General features: G+C 44.9%; 1 long non-coding RNA gene across 1 annotated transcript; it reads left to right on the forward strand.

The window, feature by feature from the left end:
- The first annotated feature begins 107 nt into the window (after positions 1-107).
- LOC309335837 lies at positions 108-24,345 on the forward strand. Its single transcript, XR_014153763.1, has 4 exons — positions 108-713; positions 1,764-1,850; positions 19,527-19,619; positions 24,033-24,345. It is a non-coding gene; the product is annotated as an uncharacterized lncRNA (long non-coding RNA).
- Positions 24,346-24,925: the final 580 nt, after the last annotated feature.

Consider the following 24,925-nt stretch of genomic DNA (forward strand, 5'->3'; position numbering starts at 1 on the left):
GTTCACACGGTTTTCGCCGCGAGGACACCGGATTCCTGCGCGCCCTGGAAGCTGGCGCGCTCTCCCGACGGGGCCAGTCAGCGGGGGAGAATCTGTTTTGGCTCAGTTCGCCAGCAGCTGCTTGTAATTTAAAGCCCTGCTTCGGCGCTGACCATTAAGTGACAGGAAAGGCCTTGCGTCACTCTTGGAGCCGGCCCAGGCGCAGGGAAAGAGGGGGGCGGGGAGAGAAGGAGCACGCTAGTAGGCCATGCTTTGGTAGTAGTAGCAGCCGCCGCCGCTGGAGGAGCCCCCACTCCCGGGCAGCCTCCCGCGCCTGGGAAGCCAACCCCCCAGCAAGCAAGCGAGCGAGCAAGCAAGCGCCGCTGCATGGCGGGAGCTGCCTGGCTCCCTCTGTGGAAGCCAAGCGCAGGAGGGAAGCCGCCTCACTCGGCTTTTGCCAGCCTCCGAGCCGCGAGAGCAGCGAGACGAGCCGTCGCCGTCATCCGATCCCAGCCGCCGAGCCAAAGCTGAGCGGAAGCAGCCCTCGTTTGGTTCCAAGCAGGAACTGCCTTGCCCATACATGGCGCTTCCTGCCCTGCGCGCCATACATGGCCCTTCCTCGCGCGCCATAAAAGGCGCTTCCTTCCCTCGGCGGCTGCTGGCTCGAGGCCTGGCCTGGCCTGGCCCGGCCCAGCCCGGCGGCGGGAGAGCAAAGGGAACAATCCGCCCGCGGGGTGAGGCGGGGAGGGAGGCAGGGAAAGAGAGAGAGAGAGAGAGAGAGAGAAAGGCGAGGTGACTGGGTTTGCCAAGCCCTTTATGGAGCGGCCCCGGAGGCCACGAAAGGAGGAGTGCGGGCGAAAAGAGGAATGGCTCTTTTGTTGCTGCCGCTGCTCAGGCCGTTGCCTGTTAGAATAAAAACAAAATAATGCCCCCCCCCCCGCCGCCGCCCCGCCCAGCGCCCTGTTTTACCCAGAGGGAGTAATAGCGAGGTGAATAGAGGAGCTGTTCCTTGCATTCTGAGCAGATAGACCTCTCCTCTTAGAATACGAATTTCCCAATCAGGCAGCTTTTCACCTCAGAAACCCATTCAAAGCCCCCACCCACACTATCTCAGTACATCCAAGCAGTGACTGTACATGTCAACTCCTTTTGCCTCCAGGTGAGCACCACTAAGTTGCTTGTTTTTGTCTTTCTTCAGTCAGGGTTCCTCTAACATTTTGTTTTATGCCACCCCAATCTCTGAGCGGTGCACTTACCCTGGATACCCAGGGTTTGGTTTCCTTGGAATGAGAGACGGCGGAGACTGTGGTGTCTTTAGGATATATGGTTTATTTACACATGTATACATCCTGAGCCAATGGTGGAGGGTGTCACAGCGTTAACACCCAAAACGGTATTGCTTCTCTGATGCCAGAAATCAGGCATGACTTTGTCTCTCAGCTGCCCAGCCTGCTTCTTGTTTCTAAGTCACACACCTCAGCTCTGGTTTTGTTCTTCTAACTACCAGACCCAGGGAGGGGTATGGACTGACAGACACCCATTTGTCTTCTTGCACAGAGCCACTTCCTTTGTGGCCCTAAGGACCCATACTTAGGAGTCCATTAACTCACCAAGAAGTTGGCCTGGCTATTCCAACAATTGAATCCTTCGCTAGATTTTAATCCTTGCTGGATCCAGGAATTGGAAGGCACTCAGGCCTACAGCTTAACTTCCTCTCCAAAAGCCTCACAACAATATGCATGATGGGCAGAGTTCAACAGGTTAAACATTTACCCTCTCTGCAGGGCCCTGATGAGAAAAGATGACGTGAAATTTCTGCCTGTAATGCAACAACTGAAGGTGTAGGAGCCTAGCCTGGAAAAAAGAAATAGGTAACAAGCAATGCTATTTTATATTAGCACAGTTACTATGTTTCCCTGTATTTAGTAAAGAAAATTGGTAAAGCCTCACTGCTTCTCAGCTTTGTATGCTCAGGTGTTGCAAGCCTTGGTCTAGAGGAGCAGCTCCCCAACATTTTTGTCCATGGACCACTTGAAAAGTGTTAGCAATGTGTGCAAATTTCCAAGTGTGTTCAGGAGGCAACTGTCTTGTGAAGTACCCATCTTTGGTGCAAATTGCTCTCCTGTTGTGCCAAGTGCCTTTCCCTCTTAATTCCCATTACCAAACTTTCAAGTGTGGGAGAATTTATAATATACTGGTTGCAGTGGGGTTTATATACTGGTGGTTGTAGTATGCTATCATTGGGTAGTGAGTTAACATCAGCTTTCTACAACTTGGTGCTCTCCAGATGTTGTTGGACTTCTAACTCCCATCATTCCTAGCGAGCCGGTCAATGCTCAGGGATGATAGAAGCTGTAGTCGAAAACACTGGGAAGCCTGACTTATACCACATTCTATACTCTGTCATACCAGGGTCAGGGCAGCATATATATATATATATATATAATTGAACTCAATGAGAGGGAGTTTCCTTAGAGGAGCTAGCCTAGACAGGGGCATCTCTGTGGCCTTGGGTGGGTGTAGAATTTGACACAAGTGTAATTCTTGCCCCTATCACCTCTGTCCCGCACATAATTTCACCCTGTTTTCGCCACTCTGGTGGCATATTTTCGCAGGTGGAACAGCTCTGCCAGTGGAGTGTTCCATTGGTGTATTTTGAATGTTCCACTAGTATATCTGTCAGACCAGCAGGGTATCTCATACCCTGCCAGTGCAAGGGGGCTTCCACAAGATCATAAGCCTCTCAGACTGCAGAACCTGAGTATGGTGTTACATCCCTAAATATGAGTTTCCAATAGGCTGCTGTAGGATTTCTCCAAAGTAATTGGCTTGAGAAATAGTTTAAATTTATTTAGTGCTAAAAAGATGTTTTTGTTGTTGCCAGAAATGGCAATTTCCTTTTTTTCAGATTATTGCTTACAGAGCTCCTAGGAGCAGCTCTTAAAAGATCCCTGCTTTAGGAGGGCCAAGAATAATATTGTGTAAGAGGCAGGGAGGAGGAGCGGATTCCATCTGTGTTTATTTTGGCCAGATTCTGTTAAGGTTCAGTAGTGATTGAAGCTGGCCAAAGTTGAAGGTTCCATCAATGTCCCTCAAGGAGTGTTAATATATTGCACATATTGGGCCAATATAAGAAATGCAAAAAACAACAAAACCGAAAACCCAAACCCTTCTGTTAAAACCAAACTAAATACTTGACTTTGCAGGTTTCATGTTAGGTGGTGCCAGGAGGAATGGTGGTTACTCCAAAGGGCTTTGTTGCTAAAATTTGTGTTTGGCACGTAAACCTGAATGACTCGTGACTGTCTTGTTAAAACTTGCTTTTAAATAATGAAGCATAAAAGTGTATGTGCAGATGTTAGAAAGTAAGAACTGTATGTTGACTTTCTCAGTATTAATCACTGGTAAAATGTTGCGTGGCAAAGCTCAAATGTTGCTTTAAAGGAGGAGGAGAGCTACCTCTTTCTCTTTGTGTGTAGATAAATAACACACACAGAGAGAAAGTGGTAATCTTTGTGAGGTTGAGAGAAAACCCAGCTCCTCCTCCTTATGCAACAGTCATGCAAAGGCAGGTTTATTTTTCTTTTGCCAGCATGCAGGGAGGCAATAAGCTTCTATTCCAAATGGAAAAAATGCCATGCATGCTTACCACTCCCAATTCTTTCTGGATTCTGCAGATGCAGCAGAACAGGGACCTATATAAATCTGGCATCTTAACTGCAGACTCATAGAAATCTGTAGGACTCTCCTCTTCTATAACCTAATTTATTAACATTCAAGGTTATGATGGATACTCTGCCATTTCTCTCTTCCCTGCTTTAGCTGCTATATGAACACCTTACTATTTATTCTCACTCAGCATGATTGTCCATCAATGGTTAATGGTGGCTGGATCAAAGGTTTGATACTTTATGGAGCATATGGGGCATTATGGAGCTATCTTACCCATAGACAGTGGTTTAAACTGTGCTTTGCATGAAATCTATTGGGAATCTGGAAAGGGAGTGCATGAGAACAGTGGGTCCAACAATGAGGCAAACCAATTGATGCATTCTTCAGCATCCCACAGCAGTGGGACTGCCAGATGTGAAGAGAAAGCCAAGTACCTTAATTATCATCAAAGCTGTCTTTGGTATATATTGTTCCATGCCACCCCAATCTCTGAGTGGTGTGATTCCAGGGGTCTTGGCACTCACACAGGATTTGTTTTTCCTTTGGAAAATAGGCACAATAGAAACTGCAGTGTCTTTATGATACATTGTTTATTTTTACATACTGTGTATACAACCTGAGTCTACAGTAGAGGGTTTTCCAACATTCACATGAGGGGGGGCTTGCTTCCTACAGAAGCATAGTGTTGGGTTCAAAGGCAGCCAAACAGCCATCTCTGTCTCTTCTCACATCTTGTCCCAGCCTGCTCTCCAAGAGCTCTCGCTCACTTCTCCCCTGCTTTTCAAACCTCTTGCAAAAACAATTTTTCTTCAGCCTCCATCATCCAGGATGAAACCCTATTTTTTCCCCCTCTGCCCACTAGCACATACAGTTGGAGGAGGGCCCCCTTCCCTATATCACAGTCTTCTCCCCATTGATAGCTCCCCCCATGGGCTGATGACTGGCTGTCATCAGCCTTCATTCCATTTAATAGCTTCTCTCCCAGGTAATACCTTTTTCTGGGAAAAACAGGGTTAGCCTGCATTTTTACACTTCTAAATGCAACATTTGTCAACCCATCTTAATTCTCAAAGCACTGATTAAACCCCAAACACCCCAGAATCTAGTGGGAGTCAGGGCACCCACAAATCCATAACAATATACATCAAGTGCATTGCATTATCAATTGTAATACAATATTTGATTAGTGGTCTGTTGAGCTCAAGAACAATATTATTTACCTCCTAAGATTTATTTTATTCATCTGGTGAGTCATCAAAGCTAACCACAACTGGCAATGAGATTTTAGTTGTTGACAGAAGCAAAAGTATTGTCAATGAGACTGGAAGTTTTCTTGATCTGAGAAATCAATCTTAAAACTTATACTTATGTGTTTAGCTTTGATACTCAGTAATATTGCTAAGGACTGTGAGACTATTTTTCTGCATGTGTGAAATCTCTCAAGAAATGCATTCCATTGGTGCAATTGAACAAATAACTAATATTAGCTTATATATGAATACCGAAAACAGAAACTGGAGAGAGAGAGAGAGAGAGAGAGAGAGAGAGAGAGATGATGGATATGTTTATTTTTAACTTGGTTGTATAGAGATGCCAAGAATATTGAAAGGTAAAATATGAAAGCCTAGGGCAAAGACAAATAGTGCTCTAAGATCCAAGTATTCACCTCAGATTGGAATTCTGCTGAGGGCACTTGAAGCAATAGTGTGAGAGAACTAATTAGACCTCTGACTTTAATTTCAAACAGATATACCCTCCACCTCTCAGTGTAACAACCAGGCCATCTGAAGCTTAACTAAAATGAAACCAGAACAAATATTTTTAGTACAAATGCTGAAATAGCTAGCCATAGCCAAATTTATCAAGTCTTGCAGGAGATGGCCTCCTCCTGGGGTTTTATAGGAACTGAATGTAGTCAAGGTCAGTCTTACTTTTAGGCAGAATGAGGTAGCTGCCTCACACAGGAGTTGCTGAGAGGTGCAGAATGGACAGACCTGTGTGTGCTGTATGACCAGACCTCCACCCCCCCCCAAACTAACCTGTTGCCCCCAGAAGATGCTCACTGTCTCATTGCAATGTTGAAACAAAACTCAATTGCTAGTCTGGTTGGCTTGTGTACATGGCATGGGGATATGTACCATCTTGTCTTTAGGCAGAAAAATATATTGGGCCAGCCCTTTCTGCAGTGTTTATAAAGTCCAAAGGTGAAACCTGATAAGAGCTACAATGAAAGAGATAACTAGACTCCTGGAAGAGCCTGACAATAGAGTAAGGAAACATGGGGAATGGAGATTTTGTAGCCAACAAAAATATTTCTAAACCTTGCCAAAGACAATTCACTTGGTAGAAAGTAGGGTTCCTAGCACTGGTTACCCAGTGTTTGGCAAAAAAATGTATGGTGGAGTGTTTGCTTAGTGCAGTGAGATCCTAGCTATTAGGAAAAGGCTTGTCCCTTTGAGGCAAAAGTAAATAACTTGGATACACTGAGAGAGGTAGTTGGTGAGACTTTCAGGGACTTGATAGAGAAGTCCCGTTATTGCTACTGTAGAGAATAAGCATACAGACATAGTGAGGACAGGGATGAGGTACCTGTGGTCCTCCAGGTACCTGGTTGGACAATAATTTCCATCTTCCACTAGACAGGGAGCTGATGAAAGAGTCCAACAGCAGGATTCTAGGATGCCCCGGTTTCCACATTCTTGGAAGATGGGAGTGGAGTTGTATTGTGGGAGGTTAATTAGAAGCAAGGAGAGATAGGGCTGTTGTGAATGTTAACACGGCAGACATCACACACTATATTGGAAAAAAGCCAATAGTGCAGTTGATGGATGGGGGAGATCAGTGATTCTAGTACATGTTAGTGTCAATTCATTGGGAAATACAGTGGTACCTCGGGTTAAGAACTTAATTCGTTCTGGAGGTCCGTTCTTAACCTGAAACTGTTCTTAAGCTGAGGTACCACTTTAGCTAATGGGTCGTCCCGCTGCTGCCGCGCCACTGCTGCTCGATTTCTGTTCTCATCCTGAAGCAAAGTTCTTAACCTGAGGTACTATTTCTGGGTTAGTGGAGTCTGTAACCTGAAGCGTCTGTAACCCGAGGTACCACTGTATAGTTATCTAGTCCTGGAAGTCAAAGCTGTTACTCATGTTTAATTTCACAAATAATATTTTAAAGTGCATTCTTGCTTGAATGAGGCAATATCTATATATTTAGAGCACAAACCTGGCAAACAGAATTGGGAGACCCAAGTTGATTGTGCCTAAGAATATCTTTGAGCAAGGATTTGTATTCAAAATATAGTGGGTTCAGTTAATGGATTTAGGTACAGCTGGAGGCTTATTCCTTTCTTTTTGTGCATTTGGTATATACCTCTTCATTTTTGGGGTAAGTGGGTACCTTGGAAGTAAGCATTACTAAAGGTAGAGTTGTTCAAGACAGAAAAGGCCTTGCTGAGAACAAATCAGTGTGGTTCCTGTAAACTTAGGGAAGTCCTGTCTCACCAACCTTACAGAACTGAAAGTATAAATAATTCTATACTTGGAATTCCAAAAAGCAGCTGACAAAGCCTTCTAACAGGCTTGGGAGCCAACTGCACCCCTCCTAGCCTTTCTGTCTGGCCCTATGAACACTCCCTGGGCTTAGGCACTCTTCAGGCAACACCACTGCTTCACACCCCAAGTGTTTTTGCATGGTTGGGATGTGTCTGTGAACTTGGATAAGGCCTCTGGCTTATCAGGATGGATAAGCCAGGATGATTACTATTCCCATTTTTGCTTTTGTCCCCACCCACCACTGGGAAGTGGCCCCCAGAAGCTTGTCAAGAGGCGAATGTGGCCTTGGGCAGAAAACGGCTCCCCAAACCTGATTTAGGATATTGTGTGTGGTTTACATTGCCTTGCCTCAAAAAGGAAATTGTAGCTTTAGGAAGGTGTAGAAAGAGGCAAACCAAGAGATTAAGCGATTGAAGCAACTCTCATATAAGGAAAGATTACAGTATGTGGGTCTGGGTCTCTTTAGTTTAGAAAAGAGGCAAGTGAAGAAGGATATGACAGAGGCTTATACCATTGCGAGTGTTATTGAAAAAGTGAAGCTAGTTCTCAGGAACAAATAAAAGGAGTCATCCAGTGAAACTGATTGGCAGACAGTTCAGAACAGACAAAAGGTCAGATTCAGCAAAGCTCTTAGAAAACCTTAGGAAAATAGGTTCAAATGTCTTCCCAGGAATGACTTTGTGTTGGCGTATGTGCACTAACCAAATGCAGTCCATCCGGGAATCATACATGAGATAGACATTTGCTGTTGCCCAAAGAGGTATTTATTTATCTGCTCCAGGCATGCCAGGGGAACTGCTCTTCTGAAAGTGCCTACTGCCCATTATATTTGGTGATTATAGAAATAATTCTCAAACTTGTGAGATGTCCACCTTTTGGGGAGGGGCGAGAAGTGGAAGGAGGATCAGAGTTTCAGAGGAGATGGGACCCTGGGGTATGCCATGGATCTTTCCCCACTAACCAAGACCCAGGTAGACTGATCACCTTCTGACAGTGAACATCCTATTGGATTTGTGTGCATGATCCCATGCTTACTTCTCCTTGACTCCAAATGTGATTTGGGAAGAAGCAAGTTTAGGACTATCTGCTGTGCTCTTAATGTTTCCTGGAGTGTATCTGTAAAAGAGGTTCAGAGATATTCTGCAGTAATGCATATGTCAGATTACTGTCCTGATTCTCATGTCATTGGATGCAGCTGATGGTTGCATGCATGTAGCTATACACACATAACTACATACAAGGATCTATGGATATTCACCCATGCAACAGATAACTAGTGCTGAGGAACTAGAAAGCAGTGAAAGTTTTGAAGTGATCAGAGTTAAAAATAATACTTGATAAACACTGCATAGATTCACCCGACAGGCAGGAATTATTTTGGCAAAGACAGATTTCCAGAGAAACAAGAGGTAGAACAGGCCTGAAATTCTGGCTAAGAATTGCATACTTTTCTTTTAAAAGCCTGCAAACCATAAAATTAACTTAGCTTTTGGGAAAGCCAATCTACCAAGCACTTACAGGTCCCTGGAAATTCTTTCTTGTGGCATTTCTTTGTTTACACTGCCCTCTTACGGTTTCTGGTAAAATAGCATCTGTATCTAAATTTGTAAATATTTTATTGCAGTTCCTTACATTATTATTTTTCTCTCCTTGGTCCTTGTCTTGGAAAACCATGTATCATTATTGTATTGTTCCTTGTGCTGGACAAGGATCTGGGAGACCAGGGTTCAAATGCCCACTCGGCCATGAAGCTCACTGGGTGGTCTTGGGCCAGTCACTCTCTCTCAGACTAACCTACCTCACAGGGTTGTTGTAAGGTTAAAAAGGGAGGTTGGGAGGGGGAAGTGTGCATGCCACCTTGATCTCTTTGGAGAAAAGGTGGAATTATAAATGTAATAATAAATAAATATTTCCGATCATTCTGGTTCTTGACTGATCTACTCTCTCAAGAAGATGAGGACCACTGAAAAAAAGATGATTAAGAAGAACCCTGCTGGATCAGGCCAAAGGCCCATCTAGTCCAACATCCTATTCTCCCAGCAGCCAGGTAGGTGTCTGTGAGAAGCTTGTGAGCAGGCCCTGAGTGCAATGACACTCTCCCCATTTCTGCCCCCAGCAATTGGCATTCAGTTGCATTACTTTTTTTTTTTTAAATAATGATCTTTATTAAATTTTTCAAAAGGTTGCAAATAACAGAGCAGAAAAAGAAGAAAAAGAGGTAAGAAAAAAGTAAAAAGACCAGAGAAAAAAACAAAAAACAACAAAAAAAGGTTTCCACCTTTTAAACTCATTTTCCTTAACTTCTTTTCAAGACTTCCCCACGTCTCCCCTTATTGTATTCCATCTTCAATTGTTTATTCAAGCAAGTTTTCCACTTAATATCCTAAAACGTAGTTTATTTAAAATCACTTAACCCTAGTTTAATTAAGATAATTTTTTATAATAGAATTAAACTTTAATTCATTATTATACCTTAGCCATTTATTAAAATATATACCTTAGCCCTATATATAGAGAGAGAGAAGAAAAAAAGAAAAAACAAAATAATATACCCTTCCTAAGGTTGCCACTATTTCCCCTCCACCGATTCCCCATTTTTATAATAATAATAATAAAAAAACCTATAATTTTTATACTCCTAAAGCAAAGAAAGAACAGACCCCCTTCGGACTGTTAAGTCCCACCCTTCCCTCCCCGGTTTCCATCCCTAACCAAAATCCATTTGGTCCATCTTTTTAGCCTGGTGATCTTACGTCCAAGGCACGCAAGTCTCTCTCAGTCCCTTTCAGCCGGTTTCTTCGGAAGTCTCTCTTGCTTAACACCCAGGGTCGAAGATATTTTTTCTCGGTACTGACCGTGATTCTTCCAATGAATCCTACTTGTTTACAGGTGGTGCTCCAACACTGTTTCCAAAATCTATATGTCCCAACTAGTCCGACTTTCACCTTGGTCAATTTAAGGTTCTTCTTAGCAGGTCTCCAGTTCTCTTTTCTCTTCTGTATCATCTCAGCCGTCCCTTCTTTCAGCTCCTCCTGCTTGGCAGATATCTTCTCCTCCTCAATCTTTGGTTCTTTTTCTTGTCCAGCTGCCTGTGTTTTGAGCAATGAGTCTTTTTCCAATTCAGTTGGTATATCTTCAGATAACTTCGGGTTTGAGGGGCTCATAGACAAAACAAAGCCTTTCTCATTCATCTCTAACAACTTTCCCACGAGAGAGATCAGCTTTTTCAAGTCAGCACGTATTTCCTGTATTCCCTGTTTTAGTTCCATTCTTGTAATGTCCAAGGATCCCCTCTAGAGGGATTCTGGTTACTTAATGTTCTTTTCCCCTCCGACCCAAAAGTCAAATTTGTTTGTAACAATCTTTCTTTGTTTTCAATATTTTGTAACGATATAACCGGTTAAAGTTTCAACTTTCAATTCTTCCAACTTTGACAGCTAGTTTGACAGCTGTCAAAGGTTTCTGTAAATCCTCAGCAGGCTCTTGACTCGGGTTACTCCCGGGCTTGAGAAGAATGGTACTTAATTCAAATAAAGTAAAACTCTAGTCCTCCAGCACATTAGCTTAGTCCTTTTAAATCCGTGGAATTTGTATCTTTATCCAATCCCGGCGGCTCTTCCCGCGACCTTAGTTGACAGGTCCTTGCTTTGAGCTGTTTACAATAGGGGGGAGACGGACTTCCTTTTTTTAGCTCCCCCGCTCGTGCCAAATCCAAAGCCAAATATATTGTAATCCAATTTTCAAATTACTCACGGGTTGTTGTTCTTGCTTTTAAGTCCAAATTTAATAGGAAGAAGTCAGCGCTGACCGAAGAATGGCTTGCGGCTTCGCTCGGCAGGGGAAGCGGAGGACTCACAGCACCACGCTGCTCCCTGGCACCCGATCCGTAGCCTTTAAAAAGGCTCCTTCACGAGTCGGGAGGGTGCTTATGGTGCCCGCCGAGTCACCATGTCCACGGGCTCCGTGCCCGTGGTTTTTAAGGGTCCCCGTGTCGCCGGCACGGCAAGACCCAACCCCCTGCTAAGACGATTCCCTCCGGAGCTCGGAGGGAATCCGCCATTAGCCAGTCGCGCCAACCCGGAAGTCAGGCATTCAGTCGCATTACTGCCTCCAACAGTGAAGGAAGAACATAGCTGTGGTGGGTAGTTGCCATTGATAGCTGCTTCTTCATGAAGTTTTCTGATCATCTTTTAAAGCCATCTGATTTGGCTGCCACCAAATTCAATGGTTTGGGTATGTGCTGTGTGAAGAAGTGCTTTCTTTTGTCTGTCCGGAATCTTCCAGCATTCAACTTCAGTGGATGGTCCTGAGTTTCTAGTATTGTAAGAGAGGGCGAAAAAGTCCCTGTCCACTTTCTCACACCATCTTATCCCCCTTTACTCAACTTTTTTTTTTTTCAAAACTGAAAAGCCCCTTCAGCTTTGTTTGTGTAATGGGGCTTCTCCCCCTCTTCCTCCCGGACATACCCCATGAAACCCCGAAAGTTGGCTCTTAGGGGGGTTGGGAGAGCCTCCACAATGGTGCATGCAGGGAGGAGAGGGGAGATCACTCCTTTGGAACTATCCCCTTAGTGTGATGTTGAATTCCTCCTCCTATTATTATTGTGCAAATATTATGTACATGTGTGGCATGGGTTTGTGCCCCCAAATACCCCTGCTCCCAGTTTGTTGTACATCACTAGTTTGTTGTACATCATAAAATGGTGCATGTACATCACTTCTAGCCACTTGGAGGAAAGGCAAGATCTAGACATATTCAATGTGGTTTTGCTTTTTGGCTGTAGGCTAATGAAATCATACTTCTTGTGAATCCATGATGCATCTCGTGATTAAGTCCTGAGAGGTGCTGCATAGGGTCTACAAACAAGAGTGGTAAATGAGGAGTAGAGATCTTTTGCTGTTAAGCACTCAGCATCAGAGGCATAGCTGGGGAGGGGCTGGGGGTGGGGTGCACTGGGTGCCACACTGCGGGGGGTGGTACTTAACGCCTGGGAGTGGCTCGGTGCCTGCAGGCTCTGCGCTGCCCAAAATGGCAGTGTGGGGTTTGCATCCGCCTGCTGCCTCCCCCTCAGCCGCCCTATAGCTGAGGGGGAGGCGGCAGGCAGACTCCTTGGAGGCTCTTCCCAGCATGCTCTGCCCCAGCTCACCCCGCCCCCATGGGCGACTCGCCTTGCCCCCGGGCACAGGGCATGGGCACTGCCCTGGGTGCCCGAGCGGCTAGGTACGCTGCTGCACAGCATCATCGAAGGGCAATGGGATATTCTTAGGGAACTTCCAGGGGACAGATGGAAAAGAGTTTCTGAAGTAATGTATAGCTGATTCTGTGGCAGGGGGAGAGGAAAGGATAGATGATAGATAGATAGATAGATAGATAGATAGATAGATAGATAGATAGATAGATGCTAGTACTCAGAATTTGTTCTCTTACTTGAAGACTGATATTAGTAGAAACAAAATATGATGCCTTTTCTTTTCATTCTGATGGATGTACGTGTAAACCTGTGGCCCCTACGGTAGGTGTCTAATGGAGCAGCTAGCAGTGTGGCTTGTACAATCTGGTCTTTGTAGAACACAACATGTGTATCCATTTGACACTGCAGCTTAGATTGCTTGGGAATTATGCTGGAGAGTTCAGCATATCCAGGAGGAGAGACAGAAACTCTCACAGAACTGGTAAATTTGGTGGTTACTTTCCATATGTACTCTGCCAAAGACAAAATGGTAGAGAAACTAAGTGAACAAAACAAACTAATCATTTGGCAATCTATGTGATAATTGACAAGGTTCTTATGGACACAATGCTTGCTAGGGGATGGCAAGTAGAAAGAAATGTTGAGTGTATTAGGAACTGTCTGGGAAGACTAACTTCTAAACAGTGACGGCAGTATTCTTCATCTGAGGAACTTGGTTTCCTTTTTCGCTCCATCTGTTTTCTGCTTCCTAATGTGCTGCTGGCATGACAACTTTTCCACTGTCTATTCACTGCTTCTTTCCCATGACAAGCCATGGGAATCTCTCCTGAGTGCAGGAGTCAGTGTGGGATTGTATCTCAGTTTGATTCATCCCTTCTGGATGCCGTATATGTTGTCAGCTCTTTGGCAGTAGTCTTTCTGTGTTGAGAGAATAAGAACAAAGCATCTCTCTTCAAGGCTTCAGCGGTTACTTAATTTTGAGAGGCATGACCGCACACACGTAGCTTTTAAACTGCAGAAGCTATGGACTCTTACCATCGTTCCTTGAGGGTGAAATGCACAGGGCTTTGTCCATTGTACCTGGCTTCACAAATTCCACAAATCATCTGACTGGCAGAGTTTGTGAGGTTGCATACATAAGGCCCCCATAACAGTTCAAGCTTCAGGACCACCAAAATGTAGGTCTGCCACCGGCTGCAGCCCAGCCCAGTTTCAGCTATCAGACCAATCCTCTCCTGCCCCTTTCACCTTGCCTAGCCTTGCCAAAGCACAGCAGTCCTTGTTCTAAGGTGCAGCAGGCCCCAAAGCTAGGCAGGCAAGCCACCAGTCCCACCTCTCCTTCTTCCTCTTTTTTCCATCCTATCCTCCTTTCTTGTCACTTATACAGCCACTGCTGCCCCCTTCCTCTTACCTCTCCACCTCTGCTTGCCAAAATGCCCAGGGAGCAGCTCCAGCGAGATCAGGCACTCCCTCTCTACAAATACCATTGGGGTGCCCAGCATGCCATGGGAGAAGGGCCTAGATAAGCCACTCCACCTTTTAACTTGCTGGCTACCACTGTCTCCTACCTAGGACACACTGCACTAGGCAGGGCCGGCAGGTGGGCATTGGGCAGAGCAAACCAAGAGGGTGGCCTGCTTACAGAGACTTCCCCATACCCTGGTCTCCCACTTTGCTTTGCAGTTCGTAGCCTATGTGGGTGGAAGTGCTTGGGCAGATTAGGGGTGTCATCAGTTGTATATATCCAAGAAGCTAGAAGTGTGTTAGTATGTTGGAGATCTTTAATCTGCCTTGATTTCCTGCTTTCATGGTCTTGTGTTATCATTAGTATCATCTTACAATACAATATCCTGACTACTAAAGTGATTTTTTTAAATGCCTGTACTTGAATTTTAAACTAACAGGGCAGTATAAAGAAAAAGGACAACTCCTTAATTATTTTCAAAGTACAATATTGTATTCACCCAAACGCCAACCTATTTGAAGCCTTTTAAAAATTACCTTTAGGGTAAGGGGGCAACACTGCTAACTTTTGCTCCCTATGGCAAAATTTGTAGATCAGGCACTGCCCCCCCCCAATCTGATAGCACCACCATTAGAAGTATGTGTAACATGGCTCTGCAGCCTTAGTAACCTTCTCCCTCACAGTATCTGAGAAACTTTTAAAAATCCTTAACTTGCTTATAAATTCCCTTTAGCACTTTCCAGAATAGTACCACAAAGTCTGGGAGGGGAAATGTACCTACTGTATTTTTCACACCATAGGACGCACTTTTTCTCTCCTAAAAAGCAAGGGAAAATGTGTGTGCGTCCTATGGAGCGAATGCAGGGGGAGGCAGTCGGGAAAAGCCCCCAAGAGCCGCACACAAGCTCCGTGCGCTCTTGCGGGCTTTTCCCCAGGAGGGAGAAGGGACTGACTGGCCCCATCAGTTGCTTCTCCCACCTCCCAGAAAAGCCAGGAGAAGCCGCGATCTCTTTAAAGGGGTTGTGCGGCTTCTGCGGGCTTTTGCAAGAGGTGAGGGAATCCCCCCACCTCCCAGGAAAGCCAGAAGAAGCCGTGCAGCCCTTTTAAAGTGTGCGTGGCTTCTGCCAGTTTTGCGAAAGGTGAGGGAATGCCCCCACCTCCCAGAAAAGCCCTGCACAGCGTCTCCCGGCAAGGAGAGGCTGCACAGGGCTATGGATTCTTTAGCCCCACGCAGCCTCTCCCGGGAGGGAGAGGATGCACGGGGCTAAAGGGGAAGCCAAAACAGCGAGCGGGATCCATCCCGCCCCCTGCCTTGGCTTGCTCCATAGCTGTGCGCAACCCCTCCGGCAAGGAGGGGCTGCACGGGGCTATGGATTCTTTAGCCCCACGCAGCCTCTCCCGGGAGGGAGAGGATGCACGGGGCTAAAGGGGAAGCCAAAACAGCGAGCGGGATCCATCCCGCCCCCTGCCTTGGCTTGCTCCATAGCTGTGCGCAACCCCTCCGACAAGGAGGGGCTGCACGGGGCTATGGCTTCTTTAGCCCTGCGCAGCGTCTCCTGGCAAGAAGGGGAAGCCAAAACAGCTAGCGGGATCCATCCTGCTCGCTGCCTTGGCTTGTGCCATAGCCGCGCGCAACCCCTCCGGCAGGGAGAGGTTGTGCGCAGCCTGTACGCTGCTCTTTGGGGCTGGGGCGAAAATATTTTTTTTTCTTGATTTTCCCCCCTAAAAACTGGGTGCACCCTATGGTCCGGTGCGCCCTATGGTGCGAAAAATACGGTACACCATTTCCTGCAGCAATGCTTTGCCATTTTAGAAGAGTTTCTACTTTAACATATGTAACTTAGCATATAGGCATCTGGCTGGCCACCGTGTTAACAGGTTGCTGGATTAGACCTGATCCAGCAGGTCCATCTTATGTTCTTAGCCATAAGATGTGGTAATAGGCAGTGGCTTAGATGGCTTTAAAAGAGAACAGGTAAATTCAAGAAGGATAAGGCTATCAATGGCTATTGGCCATAACTGCTAAACAGTACCTCCATGTTCAGGGTACCAGATACTGAAGACAAATGGAGTATGGTTATCCACCACATACCCTATCACGGATGGAAGCAAAGTACTAAGCTACAGTGACCTTTGGCCCAATCCTGCCAGGAAGACAGTACTATGATCAGAGAAGGAAAGGAGAGGGGAGTCTGAAAGGAATGGCCAGACAACACTTTGTGCATTACCACAAGTGGTCACATGATGTCACCAGGTGCCAAGGTACTCTTGATGTTTGCAAGGAACGCATCAATTCAAGTCTGAATAATTCTTAAGCAGTTGGCCCTCCAAAAAATTCCTACCGAAAAACAGAACAATTTTGTTTGGCAGGAAATGAACCTTGCTAGTTAGCAACAATAGATTTCTCTTTAAAGACAGTGTTTTTCATCAGATTAATTTTGAATCCTTCATTTTGTTTATAATCTTTCTTTCCCTTTGTCATTTGAGGGGTCTGGTGTGTTGTTGTTTTACAGTGAGTAGGAGGCCATGCTCAGCATTCCTCCTTTCTTATAAACCTTAATACAAGATCTCAATGTAGGTTGCTGAGATGTGTTTGTAGAGTTTTCTGACTCAGGTGCCAAATAAAATTGGCTCACCCTAGCTAGTGTATGTAGCTTGTCTTGGGCAGGGATGTGTGTGTGTGTATGGTGTTGGTGTATTGGGCCTGCCCTGCCACCACTGCCAGATACACACACACACACACACACACACACACACACACACACGTCTATTGCAGATTAAACTGCCCCATTCACTCATTGCTTTATGCCCACCAGCTCAGTGTATGCTTTGCTGCCAACCCACCTGTTGCAATGTTATGGTGTATCACGGTACTTGGCTTATGCTTGTTAGGTTGATGACTTATCCATCACTAAAGAAGAGGAACTACATAACCAAAAGAAAACAAGGACACAGATCTCAATAAAGTTTTCATTAAGGTAAAGGGTAAAGGTACCCCTGCCCGTACGGGCCAGTCTTGACAGACTCTGGGGTTGGTGCGCCCATCTCACTCAAGAGGCCGCAGGCCAGCACTGTCCGGAGACACTTCCAGGTCACGTGGCCAGCATGACAAGCTGCATCTGGCGAGCCAGCGCAGCACACGGAAACGCCGTTTACCTTCCCGCCAGTAAGCGGTCCCTATTTATCTACTTGCACCCGGGGGTGCTTTCGAACTGCTAGGTTGGCAGGCACTGGGACCGAACAGCGGGAGCGCACCCCGCTGCGGGGATTCAAACTGCCGACCTTTCGATCGGCAAGCCGTAGGCGCTGAGGCTTTTACCCACAGCGCCACCCGCGTCCCCAAAGTTTTCATTATCTTACCATAATTTAAATAGAAATACATCTCGTTCACCATAGTGGGTAAAACAGTATTCAGTTGACCTGTGTGCCTGCTCAGTCTGCTGCCAGCTGTTGCCTGTTGACAAACAGCTTGAAGGTTCCACCTGCTTTCGCTTTTCTGGGTTCTCTGTATCTTTAAACTGGACTTGGATTGGTAGTGCTTCACACAGAGGAATCTTTCAATCAGAAGACTGCCCTCTGACAGCCCTTCAAATAGAGATTTGTCCTCTGTAAAGGAGGGCACATGGGAACCCAGATTGGCGGGGGGGTGGGACTGGAGATGCTTGGGCACTTTTGATTTACAGTTAAGGCCAGAAGGTGAAATATATATTTTAAATAAGAGCAAAATCTCTTAAAATATAAAGAAGAAAAAAATTATCCAAAATGTATACAGTGGTACCTCTGGTTACATATTTAATTCGTTCCGGAGGTCCGTTCTTAACCTGAAACCGTTCTTAAACTGAAGCACCACTTTAGTTAATAGGGCCTCCTGCTGCTGCCACTCGATTTCTGTTCTCATCCTGAAGCAAAGTTCTTAAAGTCCTGTATACCTGAAGGAGCGTCTCCACCCCCATCGTTCTGCCCGGACGCTGAGGTCCCGTGCCGAGGGCCTTCTGGTGGTTCCCTCATTGTGAGAAGTGAGATAACAGGGAACCAGAGAGAGAGCCTTCTTGGTAGTGGCGCCTGCCCTGTGGAATGCCCTCCCTTCAGATGTGAAGGAAATAAGCAGCTATCCTATCTTTAAAAGACATCTGAAGGCAGCCCTGTTTAGGGTAGTTTTTAATATTTAATGCTGTATTGTTTTTAACACGCAATTGGGAGCCGCGCAGAGTGGCTGGGGAAACTCAGCCAGATGGTATAAATAATAAATTATTATTATTATTATTATTATTATTATTATTATTATTAACCTGAAGTGTATGTAACCTGAGGTACCACTGTATAGATACACCCGAGTTCTTTAAAAAACAACAACTTGTCACAACAGTTTTCTGAAGGCCTAAATGTAGGGAGGACTGCATGGCCTCTTATGAATCTGAGACTTTGGTTGAAGCAAGTTGCCTTGAGCAATATAGTCCACAGAGTAGACACTCTACCTATAAAGGCTTTGGGTTGTCCCACCACAGATTTTACCACTGCTTTGGACTTTGTGCAGTTCATCACTGAAGGACTTGAAGGCCCCATAATTTTTTAATTAGATTTTCACATTTTTATACACTTTAACCTATTCAAACATTAAATTACAGGGTTCTCTTTGGACTCCCTCCCATACCTCCAATGGGTTCTTAAATTAAAAGTTTAAGTTTTCTGCATCTTTTGCTTTATCCAACCAATTATCCCTAATTATCATAATCAATTTCACATTACAAATGTCATTACAACGCTACCAATGATTTTAACTGTTTACAGTGGTTTTTTAAAGTAAACTACAGATTTACTCCAGTCTCTAACAAATACAGTACTTGATCTTCTTGGTTTCCGATCTTGCCCGTGAGCTTCGCCATTTCCACATATTCCATCAATTTCATCTGCCAATCTTCCTTTGTTGGTAGTTCTTCTTGAAGGCTCATATGTAAGCCAGGTGTAACACATTTAGGCCTGGTGATGACTTATTAGCTGATTCTGAAAATGCTATTTGGCTATTTTTATTTTTACTGTGGAGACTCACTTACAAAATTTTGCTTGCTTTTGAGACTTAACCATCGCTTCCACACATCCATTTGTTTTCCCCTGTGGAAAAACTGCTCTTTGCTGCTGAATTGGAACTTTGAGAATCACAGAGACCCAGAATGTGGCTCAGCATAAGCCCTTTTCCACTTCTACCTCTATTGCTAGCAGCAGTAATTCTTCCAAATACCCGCTGCTGGAAACCACAGAAGAGGAGAGTGCTGGAAGACCTGCTCCTTCTGCCTTGCAGGCCTTTTTTCACTTGGCTGGAAAGGGCGGGGTCCTGACTGATGCAAGCTACAAAACTGAGGCTGCTGAACAGACTATTGGGCTAGGGCGGCTGTTACGTGGGGCGGGGGAGATATCTTTTTGTATCTTTATTTTAGATCTTGTGATTTATGTGGACATTATTCAATGTATTTTTTATGTTTAATTACTGTTTATGACTACATTTATTATGTTGCAATTGTGTGTATATTTCACGTTGCAACCTGCCTTGAGCATGGTTTGAACTGTGGAAAGGCAGCATGCAAATAAAATTATGTATGTATGTATAATTTTGCTGGCTGTTTTGCTGTATTGTAGGAAATACATTCAAGCCAGTACTGTTTATACTTTACAGGGACTTCTGGCAGTGTTTTGGATCAGGGATGTGGAACATTTTTCCACCCTAAAGGCTCACATTTCCTTGGGAGTAATCTTCCAGGGCTTACAGGTTAGTGATGGGCAAGACCAGAGGCAAAAGTGGGGACGCAATAGATGTGACTCTTACCTTTCTATAGTAAGCTGCATTCCAGTCATGCAAAGAGGTTTCTTTGCAGCCACTCACATGCCTACATATCTCCAGCTCCATCCAGGCAAGGAAGACACATTAATACAGTTCAAGAATACACTGAACTGTATTCTGGCAAAAGCAGCAAGCAGGGCGTGGAACAGGGCAAGTGGATGATATGGCCTGGGCAGAGTCCTGGGGGCCAAATAGAAAGGCTTGGGGGCACATTTGGCTCCCTGTTCTCAGGTTCTTCATTCCTGTTTTAAACAAACTTCAGAAAAGAAAGTGAAATGGAGGAGAAGGGGAATGGTGGCATGGGTAAAATGGAAGTACAAAGAATGAATGCCAAACATGGCAGGAGGACAGTGGATAAGCAAACACAAGGGAGGGAAGGAGGGAGATTGTGCTGTCAAGGCCAGAAGCAATCTGAAATACTCATTGCTCATTTTGGATTAGTTGACCTCCACCTCTCCACATCACACTGATGCCCTTTGCCTTGTTGTTGTTGTTTAGTCGTTTAGTTGTGTCCGACTCTTCGTGACTCCATGGACCAGAGCACGCCAGGCACTCCTTTCTTCCACTGCCTCCCACAATTAGGTCATTCTGGTAGCTTCGAGAACCCTATCCAACCATCTCGTCCTCCGTCGTCCCCTTCTCCTTGTGCCCTCCATCTTTCCCAACATCAGAGTCTTTTCCAGGGAGTCTTCTCTTCTCATGACGTGGCCAAAGTACTGGAGCCTCAGCTTCATGATCTGTCCTTCCAGTGAGCACTCAGGGCTGATTTCCTTAAGAGTGGATAGGTTTGATCTTCTTGTAGTCCATGGGACTCTCAAGAGTCTCCTCCAGCTCCATAATTCAAAAGCATCAATTCTTCGGCGATCAGCCTTCTTTATGGTCCAGCTCTCACTTCCATACATCACTACTGGGAAAACCATAGCTTTAACTATACGGACCTTTGTTGGCAAGGTGACGTCTCTGCTTTTTAAGATGCTGTCTAGGTTTGTCATTGCTCTTCCATAGAGTTAATGTGCTTGTGTCTTGCTTGTGGGTTTCCCATAGGCATCCCGTTGGCCACTGTGGGTAGTAAGATGCTGGACTGGCTGGGCCTTTTGGTTTTATCCAGCAAGGCTCCTCCTCAACTTCTTATGAACAAGCTGCCTGATTCATTGGAAAGCCATTTCATGTGGCTTTCATGTGGCATTTAGCGTTTCTGAAAAACTTGGTGACCCACAAAAATTTATTGGATTTGTTGGTTTTTAAGACCCTTTGCTTGTATTTAAGTACAAAAATTACATTTCCGAATAACATCACTTCACTCGCGGCGTAATTGGACTTGTGGGAAAATGGATTTCTAATTACTGTTGCATTTTGAATCTTAGAAAACTTCTAGTGCTCTACAGTATGCTAATGTAGTCTGGTACAACCATCATGATATTCCATTCCCACCTAATGGATGGCCTTGTGGCAATCTCATTGCAAGGGAATTAGCTCTTCAGCGCTTTTTGTTTTCAGTGAAATCAGGGCAGTAGTGTGCTGCAGTTTCAGAAGGATACATTTTTGGCATCCAAAGAACTAGATGCAATGGGCAGTATCCAGCCAAACACTTTCACTAGTGCAAGCACAGCAGAAATCCCCCCTCCCACACTTTTAGATCTGTTGTGAAGTTTTTCCCAACCCTCTGCAGCAGATTTAGAGGGCACAGGGTTGAGAGGGGAGGGAGGGGAAGTTCAGTTGCGTAGCCAAAAGTGCTTGCACCAGTGGAATGGCTGAGTTGGCTACCTTCCAAAATATTTAAAACACAAAAACTGAAATAGCAGGGCCTTGCCCCAGGGAGTGGCAGTCACCACTTCTCTAAAAGGGTGAGATGAGCACATTAGAATGCTATAGTAAGAGAACCCAGCAATCAAAGATCACAAAAGGATGCAAGCATGAGGGGGAATTTGTGTCATTTCTCATTAGGCACTGTCCAGGGGCCTGAGCCCTGGGCTTTTTGCACCAGGTCCTGGATCTGTTGCCCCTCCCCCTTTAAAACAAACAAACAAACAAACAAACAAGCAAACGGACTTCGTTTACAGGGCAACTGAGCATGCCACAAAGTGCAGTGTTGGTAAGATGCCAACCATCTGTTACCTTTATTTGTTCGAAGGCAGTGCAGCAACTGGGGAGGGGCTTGTGATAGAGAAGCTTCTTGAGTGACCATGAAGCTTACTGTGTGATGGTGGGCTAGTCACTTCCTTGCAGCCTAACCTACCTCTTAGGGTTGTTGTAAGGGGAGAGACTCCATCAGGCAAGGCCTTCTTCCGCCTGCCTTGCCCCACCCTCCGGCCCTGGGTCTCCTCATAAGGAAGCTGTGCCTGGAGGAAGAACTGTGAGGGGAGAGACTTCATCAGGCAAGGCCTCTTTCCACCTGCCTTGCCCCACCCTCCAGTCTCTGCTTCTCATTTTGTATTGTATTATGTTGTGCACTGTGGTTTGTTGTTGTTTTATTGATTGGAGTTTAGAAATTACTTATTGTAACTGTTGAGTGGATTTCTGTCTAATTTTGAAATGCTGATATTTAATATTATTCTATATTATTTTAATGAATGCTGAATGTTACTTTATTTGCATATTGTATATTGTATTATGCATATTGTCTTATTTATATGATGTTAGCCACTCTGAGCCTGGCTTTGGCTGGGGAGAGCGGGATACAAATAAAATTTATTGTTATTATTATTATTATTATTATTGATCAAATATGTACAGTGGGAAGCCACAACCACTGCCCAGAACTCACTGAGAAATAGAGTCCAATCTGCAGGCAAAGTACTGGGCCTAGAAAATCCTGTTGCCACCCTATAGCTCAAAGCCTTGACAGCAGGCGCTAATGTTTGTTTGTTTTTCTTCTGAAAGTGAACCTAAACTTGCATATATACAAATGTATACATATAAATGCATACATATAAATCAGCATATTTTATGCAACCGTGTCCCAAATCCTTTTCAGTAGTTAGCAACACGCCTGCCTGTGACACTTACACAATCATATTCTGCACAGTATTAGCAGTAAAATAACAATGGGTGTGCTACTTGGAGAAGAACCACAATTTTCCTGTGAATGAATAACTGTGGTTTGATGCTGAGAAAACGTCTCTTCAATGGAAACACTTCCTTAGGAATCTTGCTTGCAAAACAAATGAGTAAAAACTGCACAGTTACTGTGGAAAAGAAAAAGAAAATGTCTTGAAATATCTTTACAAGAAGAAGCACAAAACGGACATTGGTCTGATGGGGCAAACTGAGGCTGAGTAACAGCTTGAAGAGATAGTGGAGATCATCAAATGCCACAGGACCACTATATCTTTAAAACCTCACACTGCAGACATATCCCAGTCTCATCCTGATCACCAGGAATAGGAGAGTAGATAAGAAAACAGCAGAGGCCTCTTTAAACAATTGGGGGGTGGGGGTGCATTTGAAAGAGCTTCTCAAAACCTTTAGGGGAGTGAGACATGTTTTAAGATTGTGAAATCCTGCCTTCGGCTATAGTTCCAGTTTAAGCAGGTAAGTGGTAGGGAGCCTGGGTTACCAGCAGCCAACAGATTGTTGACTGGAGTCAGCATTTCCACTATCTCTTTTGCCCAAGGCAAAAAAGATAGTGATGATGGAGAGGGGCTGCAGGATTTTGCTCTAAATGTATTTGGGGTTTTTTTTCTAACCCAAGAGCAGCATTGTAACATTTGAAAAATGCGAATGCCAGTGGATATCAAGTTCTGATTGGCACATTAGTCCAGGAGGTGCAGATCAACTTGGTTCATACTGGAATTCACAAACTGAATTCCTCAAGCAACTGCTCCCCTAGCTAGACTACTGCAATGTACAGTGTGGGGATGACTTTGGAGACTGTTTGGGAACTACAGCTACTGCACGGTCACTAGATTGCTAGCTGGCGCCAGATGAATAAAGAAGGCCTTCCCTGTGGCAGTGGCAAAAATCTTGGGGTCTCAAATTTCAGCGGTGTTCTGTGTGATGCCAAAATTCAGTGCCCCTCCACCTATCTCGCTTCATTGTAAACCATAGTTGCAGCACCCGCAAGTTTCCGCACCCAGTGCAGCTGAACTGGTCACACTCTCCTAAATCTGCCTCTGAATATGATGCCCCCCTGGTCTACGGAACTCTCTTCCCAATAAGCCTTGAGTGATACCCAAGTTATTTCCTGTTTGGCACCAGGGGAAGATCTTTTTATTTCCCCATACTTTTAACATCTGATGAGATTTTAATACCCATTCTAGTATTTCATTTTCACGCTGACTTTCCCCTGCTGTTTGTATTATGGAAGGAGTTCTATGTCTTCATGTTCTCTTAATTTTGCAGGTATACTTGAAACTACTGGAGACAAGACTGGAAACATGAAGCCATGTCTGGAGCCTGCAAGTCTGCAAGATACAGTTCAATCTAGTTCAAGCATTTAAATGTGTATGAAAGGTCTGGTGCTTATTATGAATCTTTAGCGAGTGCATTCTGTCTTTCTGTCTCCAGCCTCTAACATCACTTTTGTTTTCTCCATGAATTGATTTAAGTGACAGAGCAAGTTTAAATTCAGTTGGACTGGTTAATGAGAGGAATATATTATTTTGCACTTACCTGTATGAATGCCTGCAAATTAAACAATTTCACGTTCCTGCAAGCAGATCATCCCTATTTGACTCACAGCCAGGCTCAGTATCCTTCCAGCTGCCTGCTATGGGAGGACCATATGCAAAGCCCGGTGGACTACTTTCCAATTCAGAAGGGCTTCAGGTAGCACCTGTGTGGTCAGAGCTGAGCTAACCATTGTACGAAGCATGAGTGAGGGATATCTCTATTGTCTAACAGGTGATGGTGCTCCTGAGTATGAATAGCAATCTTTGCTCTGTTCCATCAGCTAAGCTATTCTATAAGTCCGTACAGTATAGTAGTGACCATTTCATGACCATGCGGCAGGAGCACCAGGGCCCTCCGCTATACATTGGGTGAAGTGAAAACCTTTCCTGGTACAGAATAGTGCTTGTGTAGCCTTTAGTACAGCAGCTCACTTTCCAAAGGAGGCATGGTAGGGTTGAGACCACTGTTCGTCGGCATTGCACACATCCATTTAATTGGCCATTATCAATTATCATAGTGGTGGTGCTGAGCTACATATAAAAGTGGGTGAGGGTGGCAGAAAAAAATGGTCAGCTGGCAGTTTTGTACCGGACATTTCAGAAAGAGAGGAGGAAAAGGCAGCA

This window comes from Podarcis erhardii, assembly GCF_964252035.2.
Source record: "Podarcis erhardii genome assembly, chromosome: 2".
Taxonomy (NCBI): Eukaryota; Metazoa; Chordata; class Lepidosauria; order Squamata; family Lacertidae; genus Podarcis; species Podarcis erhardii.